Raw genomic sequence first — 12,454 nt, 5'->3', positions numbered from 1 at the left:
GTCACACTCGCGGAAGCGCCTCCGCGAGCCGCCGCCTGGTCCAAGCCGGGCCGCGCCGCCTGACGTCACAATGCCCGCGCCGCGCCTGCGCACCTCTGTCCCGCCCCCTACCCCGCCCCTTGTCACCTTCCGCAGGTGAGACGCGCATGCGTGGGCGAGGCGGGGCGGGATGCTCCGGCCGAGCAGCGGATGCGTTATCTCGGTCTGCCCCCTAATGGTAAGCTGGAAAATTAAAACAAACGAGAAGGTGAACCGTGAATTTGAATTAGATTGTACAATGTCAATGTCCTTAATAATGGGGAACTGTACATTTAAAAATTGTTAAAATAGGCAGCTCTTTCTGCCCAGGGGTCCTGTCACCGTGCTTTAATAAAATTACCTTTTTGCACCTAAATCAATCAATCAAAATAAAAACTTAAAATAGCAAGTTTTATGTTATGTATATCTAACCACAATTACGAAAAGCAAACAAAGGGAGGCTTCCTGGGGCGGAGGGGCAGAACATGCTCCCCATGTAGATGGTTTCAGGACCCCAGCCATTGTTGTTCAGTGTTGACTTATATAAAATTTAATCTTTAATAATTGGTATTAATTGACTTGCTAATGAAATAAGCAAAAATATTGAAACTTCCAAAACTTCTAGTATTCTGTGTTTCGGGTTTTTTATCTTTTTGACAATGAGTTTTTACATTCCTACTTCAGCATATAGGTTTCTATCAAAGATTTGCATGGTGTGAAGGTAGATATGTTATTTCTAATCTCACAAAGCATTTCATGTCATTACTTCTGCCCACCAGTGAAAGTCTGGGAATTTGGTACAGGTGAGGGAAAAAGAGTTTCATTGACGAAATTAAAAGCAAATCTTAAGTCCTTTAAGAAAGCAACAGTGTGGGGGCACCTGGGTGGCTCAGTCGTTAAGCGTCTGCCTTCTGCTCAGGTCATGGTCCCAGGGTCCTAGGATCAAGCCCCGCATCGGGCTCCCTGCTCCACGGGAAGCCTGCTTCTCCCTCTCCCACTCCCCCTGCTTGTGTTCCCTCTCTCGCTGTCTCTCTCTGTCAAATAAATAAATAAAATCTTTTACAAAAAAAGAAAGCAACAGTGTGAAAATAGATTTAAATGTAAAAATTCTTTGCCCTAAAATGGGTTTGCAGTAATAATCATTATTGCATTAAATTACTTTTAGAAGTCATTTAAGGGGCACCTCGTGGTGCAGTCGGTTGGGCATCTGACTTGGTTTCCCTTCGGTCCTGGTCTCCGGTTGTGATCTCTGGGTTGTGAGATCCAGTCCTGCGTACTCCCCACTGAGTGCCAAGTCCGCTGGGGTTTCTCTCCCTCTCCCTCTGCCCCTCCCACTCGTGCTCTCTCTCTAAAATAAATAAATAGATCTTTAAAAAAAAAAGTCATTTAGGAGCACCTGGGTGGCTCAGTCGGCTAAGCGTCTGCCTTCTGCTCAGGTCATGGTCCCCGGGTCCTGGGATAGAGTCCCATGTTGGGCTCCTTGCTTAGCGGGGAGGCTGCTTCTCCCTCTGACTGCTGCTCTCCCTGCTTGTGCTCGCTCTCTCTCTCTCTGACAAATAGAGAATATCTTTATTAAAAATAAAATCTTTATTTAAAAAATTAAAAATAAATAAAATCTACCCTGAAATTCACACTCAAAATCATTTAAAATTTTTTTTTTCATTTTACTCATCTATAATCCAAAGATTATAAATCACAGAGGACACTTCCAGTATTGTCATTATGACTATTATTTAGCATTATCATTTTTCTTTGAATATCTACTGTGTAAGAAATTGTACTTTTTTGGCGGGGGCTTGGGGGGAATGCTTGGTCGGCTCAGTTGGTGGAGCATGGGACTCTTGATTTCAGGGTTGTGAGTTCAAGCCCCACCTTGGATGTGGAGATTACTTAAAAAAAATTTTTTTTTTTAAAGGTTTTATTTATTTATTTGACAGAGAGAGACACAGCGAGAGAGGGAACACAAGCAGGGGGTGTGGGAGAGGGAGAAGCAGGCTTCCAGCCGAGCAGGGAGCCTGATGCGGGGCTCGATCCCAGGACCCTGGGATCATGACCTGAGCCGAAGGCAGACGCTTAACGACTGAGCCACCCAGGCGCCCAAAAAATTTTTTTAAATCTTGAAAAAAAAAGGAAGAATTGTACTTTTTGACGCTCATAATACTGTATTTACTATCCATTGTGTTTCAGGCCAAGACCATTTTAAATAGTTATTTCAGGGTTTTTAGCTTTTGGCTCCTCTTGTTATTAAAATAATATTTTTCAAAGTATGTGCACTAATCTTTAGTTCCCCTTATTTTTGCAGCATTAGACTTTGCCACATTTATTGCTGCCATAAAAAGCTCACTTCCCTTTTTTTGTAAGCTATTTTTTTCTCTCAGCGCTAAGTGGATGCTATCTTTGAGGATGCAGAACACATGCTCCTGAATTATCATCGTCATTCAAGCTATCCTTCCCAAAAAGCAAAATGAACACTTCTTTAAACAGTATTTAGAAAAATAATTTAAAGATTTTTAAAGGCTAGAGTCTTCAGTGGAAAATTTGCCAAAGACACAAAATCAGTCTGACAATGTGTGAACAGGTTTCAAGATCAGCTGAATTTGTTCTTAGGCCTGTAAAGATTTTCACTGGTGGAGATTTGGCAGTGCTGTTTATTAGAAGTATGTTGAAAGACCAGATGGGCTGCAGGGATGTGAGATACATATATATATATCCTCCCTGGTTACTCATTTCTTTTTCTCTAAATGCCGTTGAGGCAATAAGGCATTTTTAACAAGCCATTCAGTTGCCATAAACAATGGCAAACAACATCACCACAAAACTACACTGAGCAAGGTAAAAAGCCTTCTGTAATTAGATATAATGGGAGGTCAAAGAGAACACGAAAGAATGCTAACGAGATTTGAGGTTTAATATATATGAAGGTTAACTAGTTCCGAGTTGTAGAGCAGGCTGGTAAATTAGTCTAGCCTCCTGACTTAACATTTAACTCAACCCCAATTTTCTGGCATCTCTGGGAAGACGTTCTGCTAATTATAATTTGAGAACCAGGCAAAATTAATTATAAGTCAGTGTGGATAGTATTTTTATAGAGGTACGTAAGGGTTATAGGAGAAGGTAGAAGAAAAGACGCCAAGGCAAATAGGAAAATGACTTTATGAAGGCTTGATCAAGAGGATCCAGGTGATTTGCCTACAGTCTTCCCTCCTGCAGTTAGAGCAGCAACTCAGGTGAAACAAATAGTCGTCTTTTTTTCTTTCCAGCTTCCCCTGATAAGAAAAGCATAGGGAAGCAGGGTTCCACATTCAGCGTCTTCTTTTAGCCCCGTGACCTGCTTCTGTAAAATAAGGATAAAGACACCCATCCTACAGGGTATTTGTGAGAAATAAATGAGAGCAAGTATGCCCAGCATCTGGCACTGTCCTAGGCAGATAGAGGGTACCCAGAAAGTCATAGTTATTTCCATGCTCAGGGCCCTTGAATCCTTAGAATACAAGTTTAGTGACTCCATTAATAATCATTTTAATTAGAGGGGCGCCTGGGTGGCTCAGCCGTTAAGAGTCTGCCTTTGGCTCAGGTCATGATCCCAGGGTCCTAGGATCGAGCCCCACATCGGGCTCCCTGCTCAGCGGGAAGCCTGCTTCTCCCTCTCCCACTCCCCCTGCTTCTGTTCCTGCTCTCGCTAACTCTCTCTCTCTCAAATAAATAAAATCTTTTTTAAAAAAATCATTTTAATTAGAGTCACCTGGCTGGTTCAGTTGGTAGAGCATTCAACTCTCAACCTCGGGTCGTGAGTTCAAGCCTACGTTGGGGGTAGAGCTTCCTTAAAAAGAAAAAAGAGATTCCAATTTTGAGGCTCTCGATGTAATAAAAAGTAAAGAAATGAAAAAATATAAGGTTACCAACAATATACATATATAGTTACCAAAAAAAGCATTATAATTAATAATATTTAACTATGGATCACAAGAAACCTGAAGAATGAGACACCTTGATTATGTTGCTGGAAGAGAGGATGGACACAAATGATCCAAAATGTTGGTCAGAAATAATTTATATTCCTTTGCTCATTTCCATGGAAACTTGGAAGGGTGGGGTGGATTTAAACATGAGAGTTTAGTTGCCATTGTAAGATAATTCAAGTTTCCAGTCTCTCACTGAAGGGCCCTTTCCAGGCACTCACATTATTTCAGCAGATTAAGGTCAATGTGAATCAGTGACACAGGGCTAGTATGGAGTCATTCTTAAGTGAAGAAAAATAAGGACAAAAGTATGCACAGATATGTGTGTGCGTGCATACATACATATTTATATATAAAAATATACACACATGTGACTATTTGCATACATATACATATATGGGTGTATATACATATTTATACATATATACACATATGTCGGGATGTTTTGTTTATTCTTTAAATAAAAGGATAAACCATACATTTGTTTTAAAGTACTTTTAAAAATCGGGGTGTCTGGGTGGCTCAGTCGGTTAAGTGGCTGACTCTTGACTTTGGCTCAGGTCATGAACTCAGGGTCGTGAGATCAAGCCCCACGTTGAGCTCAGCACGGAGTCTGCTTGAGATTCTCTCTCTCTCTCTCTCTCTCTCCCTCTACCCTACCCCCTGCTCATGCTCTCTGTCTCTCTCTCAATAAATAAAATTCTTCTTTTTTAAATATTTTATTTATTTATTTGACAGAGAGAGACACAGCAAGAGAGGGAACACAAGCAGGGGGAGTGGGAGAGGGAGAAGCAGGCTTCCTGCTGAGCAGGGAGCCCGATGCGGGGCTCGATCCATTGATATTGTTATTCTGAACTGCTTTGTGTTTCCAGAGTGGCTAAAATTAACAACTCAGGAAACAACAGATGTTGGCGAGGATGCAGAGAAAGGGGAACTTTCTTACACTGTTGGTGGGAATGCAAGCTGGTGCAGCCACTCTGGAAAATAGTATGGAGTTTCCTCAAAAAGTTAAAAGTGCTACCCTCTGACCCAGCAATTGCACTACTAGGTTTTTATCCAAAGGATACAGACAGTGATTTGAAGGGGCACCTGCACCCCAATGTTTATAGCAGCAATATCCACAATAGCCCAACTATGGAAAGAGTTCAGATGTCCATCAACAGATGAATGGCTAAAAAAGATGTGGTATATATATATACAATGGAATATCACTCAGCCATCAAAAAGAATGAAATCTTGCCATTTGCAATGACATGGATGGAACTAGAGGGTATTATGCTAAGCAAATAAGTCAGTCAGAGGAAGACATACCATATGATTTCACTCAGATGTGCAATTTAAGAAACAAAACATGAACATAGGGGAAGGGAAGGAAAAATAAAATAAGACAAAATCAGAGAGGGAGGCAAACCATAAGAGACTCTTAACTCTAGGAAACAAACTGAGGGTTGCTGGAGGGGAGGTGGGGGGGGAAGGGATAATTGGGTGGTGGGCATCAAGAAGATATAATGAGTACTGGGTGTTATATGCAACTGATGAATCACTAAATTCTACCTCTGAAACTAATTTAAAAAAAATCAATATGAAACTGCTCTGTGTTTGTATCGTAATGAGTAGTTATGTTAGTGTTAACTGAGAACAAGGATTTTTTGCATGGGAGAAAGGAGTTGCCCCTATAAGTTTGATGAGTTTAAATAAAAAAACTATAGTCCTGAATTTGAATTGGAGGTATGGCATTAACTCAGATGTCTTTATCTTAAAAATATGAGCATGGGGTGTCTGGGTGGCACAGTTGTTTGAGTGTCCAACTCTTGGTTTTGGCTGAAGTCATGATCTCAGGGTCTTGAGATGGAGCCCCATAGCGGGCTCTCTCTCCCTCTCCTTCTGCCCCTCTCCCACCTCTCTCTATATATATAATGAAAAAATAAATCATTTTTTTAAAGATTTTATTATTTATTTGACAGAGAGAGAGAAACAGCCAGAGAGGGAACACAAGCAGGGGGAGTGGGAGAGGGAGAAGCAGGCTTCCCGCTGAGCAGAGAGCCCGATGCGGGGCTCAATCCCAGGACCCCGAGATCATGACCTCGATCATGACCTGAGCCAAAGGCAGATGCTTACCCGACTGAGTCACCCAGGAGCCCCCAAAAATAAATCTTTTAAAAAATATGAGTGTGTATGTGTTTCCTAGCTCTACTTATTGCACTTCAGAGTCAGTACTTAAGGGTATGTTTCTCTTTATAGATGGGTTCAGCTAATACATGAAACAGGGATCCTAGAATCAGAGTCTCACCATTTTATAGCCCTTAATAATAATAAATCTAAACACTAACCATTGATGAGTGTTAACGACACAAAAAGAAACCATCAGACATGTGATTCCCGAGGAAATACGTTGAAAAAAATTTGAATCTGAATCTATCAAGCCTTGAGATCTAATTACCAGAGGAACATATTAAATGTCTACAGTGATGCAGCCAACAAAATCAAGATTGTGACATTTTAAAAAATGATACTAAAAATGAATTAAAGGAAACCTTTCCAATCTCAAAAAGACTTGAGAGATTTATCTACCAAAATCCAGTGTATGGTCTTTATTCAAAAAGTCAACTGTAAAAAAAGGGGGAGGGAGGGTGTTGGGAAAATTTGATAATCTCAAGGAATCATCATTTTTTAAGGTTGACAGTGGAATTATGGTTAAGTTTATAAGAAGTTTATCTTTTAGAAATACATAGTGAAATATTTACAGATGTCACATGTACGGAATTTGCTTCCAAATAATGAGGGTGGGGGAGCGTGGTTGTAGACGACCCAAAATGACTCAAAAATTGATCATTGCTAAATCAGATGCTGTATATATGGAGATGCGCTCTACTATTCTGTCTGCTTTTGCATACATTTGAAATTTTCCATTAAAGGAAGCTTAAAATTATTTTTGAGATAATCAGAAATTTGGCCGTGAATTAGGTATTTCCAATATTAAAGAATTATTGTGGTAGGTATGCTAAATGCCTTTATAGGCATTTTATTAAGTCTTTCTCTTAGAGATGCAACTTGAAGTAATTATGAACAAAATCTTTTTTTTTTTTAAAGATTTTATTTATTTATTTGAGAGAGAGAATGAGAGAGAGAGAGCACATGAGAGGGGGAGGGTCAGAGGGAGAAGCAGACTCCCTGCTGAGCAGGGAGCCCGATGCGGGACTCAATCCCTGGACTCCAGGATCATGACCTGAGCCGAAGGCAGTCGCTTAACCAACTGAGCCACCCAGGCGCCCAATTAGGAGCAAAATCTTATGATGAAGGGAATTCGCTTTCAAGTACTACAGTGTGGGTATTCCTCCTGAGTGGCTCAGTTGGTTAAGCATCTGCCTTTGGCTCAGGTCATGATGCCAGGGTCCTGGGATCGAGCCCTGCATCGGGCTCCCTGCTCAGCGGGAATCCTGCTTCTCCCTCTTCCTCTGCTATTCCCCCTGTTTGTGGTCTCTGGCTCTCTCTATCTCTCTGTCAAATAAATAAATAAAATCTTAAAAAAAAAAGTTAAAAATAAAACCTAAGGACAATAAATATGCTTCTGTTAAGCTGCAAAATATCCGAAGTTGTCAAGTAGCTTTCATTGTTACCAATATCAATTAATGTTATTCATGTTCATGACACATAGCAGATGGACACGAAATATTTTTTGAGTGAATGATCACTCCAAGGATGCATCAGAATCAAATGCGGGACATTCAAAAAGTCATGGGTCATCTAGGTAAACCCAGATTATTCTTCTTGATGCTAATTGTTGTGAAATAAATCGCAAAATGTATTCAGTGTCTGTGAAATGTGTATATGGTGTAACAAAAAGCTAAGCGTAATGTAAATTGCAAATTATTTTGTAGGAATCGATATGATGGTTCTCTATAGTCTCATTTCAAATTTTTATTTTTGACCAAAGTGAGTGTCCCTGTGATGCCTTTTTTATGAATGCTGCTTGAAGACAAAAGAAGTGAACACAGGATAGCCTCTTAGTGTTTCTCTCTGCGTGCTGACTTAGTACTCTCCCACCGTAGCCCTGGGAGTGTGCGTCTGCGGGTCTCCCCCAGATCCGCAGGATAATGTGGAAGTGGCTGCCGTCATTCCCTGTGACCCTGCTCACTGTCTCTTGTTTGAAGCCTTGAAGTTTGGGAGTGATTTACTACCTAGCAATAGATAACAGATACATTAAGGACCAAGGTTTAAAAAGATGCCAGAATCCCTCCATGGGCTGGATTAAAAGGGCTCAGATCTTTCAGTAACGAAGTCTTTGTGCAAAGACCTTAATTTTGGGGCGCCTGGGTGGCTCAGTCGTTAAGTCGTTAAGCAGACTTCGGCTCAGGGCATGATCCCAGGGTCCTGGAATCGAGCCCCGCATTGGGCTCCCTGCTCTGCAGGAAGGCTGCTTCTCCCTCTCCCACTCCCCCTGCTTGTGTTCCCTCTCTCGCTGTGTCTCTCTCTGTCAAATAAATAAAATAAAATCTTAAAAAAAAAAAAAAAGACTCTAACTTTTATGCTGGCCAAAGGCAAGGGGACGTTGGAAAGGGTAGCGAAAGGGAAAGTGATAAATGTCAACCACAGGCTTGTGCGTGTGGAAATGGGGGCTGAGGATGGTGTCTGTCTTCCTGCCTGTCCTTGCTTTTGCTGTATCGTATTATTGTTATTTTAAACCTTTGCCATCTCTTTCCTCCTTCTGTTCCTCATTATTCCATGTAAGATGAGTTGGTGCTGGTTCTACTTCTGTTTGATCCACAGGTTGCTGAACTCAAGATGGGACTGAAGGCAGAGGGCTCTCCCCAGAGGGAGCCTTTGCGGTACCTGGACCTGATTCTGCGTTTCTCTCCCCAAGACGGGTGAGTGTGTTCTTGGTTGAGTATAAGATTGTAATGGTTACATCACGGTGGGTGGGAGCATCTGAAAATACTTCACGTGTGGAAAGACGTCTGCGTGTGAGTGCCAGGCAGCCGGATGGCACCTAGTGGATGCGGCAGGACCTGACCATTGTCCTCTAGGACCCACTCTTCTCTTCCTTCGGGGTAACCGACTTTTTAGCAGGGCCTGTAGCTCCCAGCCTGCGCTGCAGCCTGGTGTGGTCACGTGAGTAAGTTCTGGGATGGGGCGTAAGAAGGAGGAAGCCTAATCGGAGGGGGAGAAGAACCATGAGAGACGATGGACTCTGAAAAACAAACTGAGGTTCTAGAGGGGAGGGGGTGGGAGGATGGGTTAGCCTGGTGATGGGTATTGAGGAGGGCACGTTCTGCATGGAGCACTGAGTGTTATGCACAAACAATGAATCATGGAACACTATATCTAAAACTAATGATGTAATGTATGGGGATTAACATAACAATAAAAAAAAAAAGGAGGAAGCCTGCCAGGATCGTCCTGAAGAGACCCTGTGCGCGCACTGCACTCCGTTTCCTCCATGCTTCTCCATCCTGTGCTTGGAACGTAACGTGCTGGCGAGGGCTCCTTCTGGGTACGTGAAGAAGGGAGCTGGACCCTGAGGCTTCACAGATAAGAGGAACATACCAGCCTGAATTACTCACCTCCGGAGTTTTGCATTACCGGTGAAATAAACTTGGATCTCCTTGTTGTCGCTTTAGGTCTCTGTCATTCGCCCTGAAACGAATCCTAATGAATACAGTGGATATATTTTCATTTTCGCTGACCTCCCACAACTTCTTGTTCTTTTAGGAAGACTTCCTCTACCCCATTTCTTGTGGTCGCGGTGGGCTGTGAGTCACTGGGTGGACTCCCTTTTCCCCAACAAGCCACTCCCCGCCTCCAGGCATGGAAGCCTGAGTGGAGAGATGCCTGCAAACAGGTGAGTCTGTTATTGTGACGTCAGTGCCCCAGAAAGAAGATCCTAGAGGGCCCTGGAGTGGCCCTGGATCCTGTCCTTTCTGAGCCCCAGTGAATCAACTTTTCCTTAGATTCTGTGACCTCGCCAGTGTTTTCCCCATGAACATTTTTGTTTTTTCTCAGTCCAGAGTAGCTTTCCATTGCCTTCAACCCAAGAACCATAGCGGATGAGGTCTCCCCACCTTTCCTTTGCCTTCCCACTTTTTCACCTTTGGTCATGCCAGTATCCCCACCCTGATACCTCTTAGTCACCATTGTCCCCTTACAAGTCGTCCCATCACTTAGTTGCTTAAAACAACAACAATCATTTTATTATCATCTCTCACCATCATGGGGGTTGAGTGGGCTCCACTACATGGTTCTCATTTGGGGTCTGTCATGTGCTTGCGGTCAGGCAGATAGAGCTACTGTCTTAAAGGCTTCCTGCATTTTCCAACATAGCCATTCCCTGATGCTAACTGGGTGTACAACAACTCAACTCTGACACTAACTACCTGGAGTTAGCATCAGACTGCACAGGTTTAAGGCCTCAGTCCCACAACATAGCCCCTTCTTCAGATGCCAGCCCCAAGCCCTGGGGGCTGTTCCTAATTCTGACAGCCTATACATTCGGGGTTCAGGTTAGACCCCTGTTCAGGTTGATAGTTCACTAAAATGACTCACAGAACTCATGAAACCATTATACTTATGGTTACCAGTTTATTATAAAGAATACAAATGAACAACCAGATGAAGAGCCCAATAGGATACAATGGGGTACTATTCAGCCTTAACAAAAAAAGAGAAAGAGGGGCACCTGGGTGGCTCAGTCGGTTAAGCATCTGCCTTCAGCTCAGGTCATGATCTCAGGGTCCCGGGATCAAGCCCCATGTCCAGCTCTCTGCTCAGCAGGGAGCCTGCTTCTCCCTCGCACTCCCCCTATGCTCTCTCTCAAATAAATAAATAAATAAATAAATAAATAAAATCTTAAAAAAATAATAATAGGGGCGCCTGGGTGGCTCAGATGGTTAAGCGTCTGCCTTCAGCTCAGGTCATGATCCCAGGGTCCTGGGATCGAGTCCCTCATCGGGCTCCCTGCTAGGCGGGGAGCCTGCTTCTCCCTCTGCCTCTGCCTCTCTCTCTCTCTCTCTGACTTTCATGAATAAATAAATAAAACATTTTAAAAAAATTAAATTAAATTAAAAAAATAATAATAAAATAAATTACTTAAAAATAAAAATAACTGATTCAGCTACTGGGAGACTTTTAAGTATCCTTACAACAACCTGAGTATGGGAATCTACTTTTTGAATAGTAAATTTTACAGAGTCCAAACACAGATCAAATATTTCTTTTTTTTTTAAGATTTTATTTATTCATTTGACATATATATATAGAGAGAGATAGTGAGAAAGAGAGCACAAGCAGGGGGAGCGACAGGCAGAGGGAGAGGGAGAAGCAGACTCCCCGCTGAGCAAGGAGCCACGCAGGGCTCAATCCCAGAACTCGATCCCAGGACCCTGGGATCATGACCTGAGCTGAAGGCAGACGCTTAACCGACTGAGCCACCCAGACACACCCAGATACTTCTGATGAACTCTTAGCATCTGAATCTAAATGTGACATAAGTGTAAAATACACCAAATTTCAAAGACGAGTACCAAAAAAAGAATGTAAAATACTCAATAATTTTTTGTATTAATCACGTGTTGAAATAATTTTTAATCCTATCCAGTCAAATAAAGCATGTAATTAAAATTAATTGCACATTCCAAACTCATCAAGTTGTATACATTAAATATGTAGCTTTTCATATGTCAATCATACCTCCATAAAATGGTTTTAAAAAATCAATTGCATTTGTTTCCTTTTGCTTTTTTTTTTTACAAGAGAACAAATCTACACCTTTATTTATTTACTTTTCAGTAAGTTTAAATCCTTGAGGGGCCCAGCATCGCACTGCTTCTGTGGCCGATGGCTTTAGCAGGAAGGTTGCTTTGGAATTTGGCACAAACCATGCCGCTGACACCATGAGCATGAGTTACTTTTCCCCAGATTATTCTGGTTTTATTCGGCTTGCCACCAGGAGTCACTGTGCTGTTCTTTGCTTTGTACACATAAGCACAGGTCTTGCCTGGATAGAATTCAGTTTCATCTGTAGCATAAACACCTTCAATTTTAAGAAGAGCTGCGTGTTCCCTGGGGTTCCACAGACCCCACTTATAGCCAGCAAAAATGGCCTTGGACCACAGCCTTCCAGCCGCATTTGTTTTAGGAGTCCTCTTCCAGCAGGCCTCCACAAGATCCAAGGCAGTGGAAAAAGAAAGGCCTCCTTCTGCTCTTTTTAATGTTGCTTCTAGAATATTCTTTTTCTTTTTTTTTAAAGATTTTATTTATTTATCTGTGAGAGAGAGAGAGAGAGAGAAAGAGAGCACAAACAGAGGGGAGGAGTAGAGGGAGAAACAGACTCTCCACTGAGCAGGGGGCCCGACGTGGGACTTGATCCCGGGACCCTGGCATCATGACCGGAGCCGAAGGCAGACGCTTAACCGACTGAACCACCCAGGTGCCCCCCGCTCTAGAACATTCTTATGTGGTTTGCATTGGATTTCTGTTGGACA

At 42.4% G+C, this 12,454-nt stretch overlaps 1 long non-coding RNA gene across 1 annotated transcript; it reads left to right on the top strand.

Moving 5' to 3' along the window:
• Positions 1-114: 114 nt before the first annotated feature.
• LOC118542616 (uncharacterized) lies at positions 115-9,773 on the top strand. Its single transcript, XR_004920687.2, has 3 exons — positions 115-217; positions 8,707-8,842; positions 9,687-9,773. It is a non-coding gene; the product is annotated as an uncharacterized LOC118542616 (long non-coding RNA).
• Positions 9,774-12,454: the final 2,681 nt, after the last annotated feature.

The sequence above is a fragment of the Halichoerus grypus genome, chromosome 6 (genome assembly GCF_964656455.1).
Source record: "Halichoerus grypus chromosome 6, mHalGry1.hap1.1, whole genome shotgun sequence".
Classification (NCBI taxonomy): domain Eukaryota; kingdom Metazoa; phylum Chordata; class Mammalia; order Carnivora; family Phocidae; genus Halichoerus; species Halichoerus grypus.
Note: the sequence above shows the minus strand (reverse complement) of the source record. Positions and strands in the feature narration are given on the sequence as shown.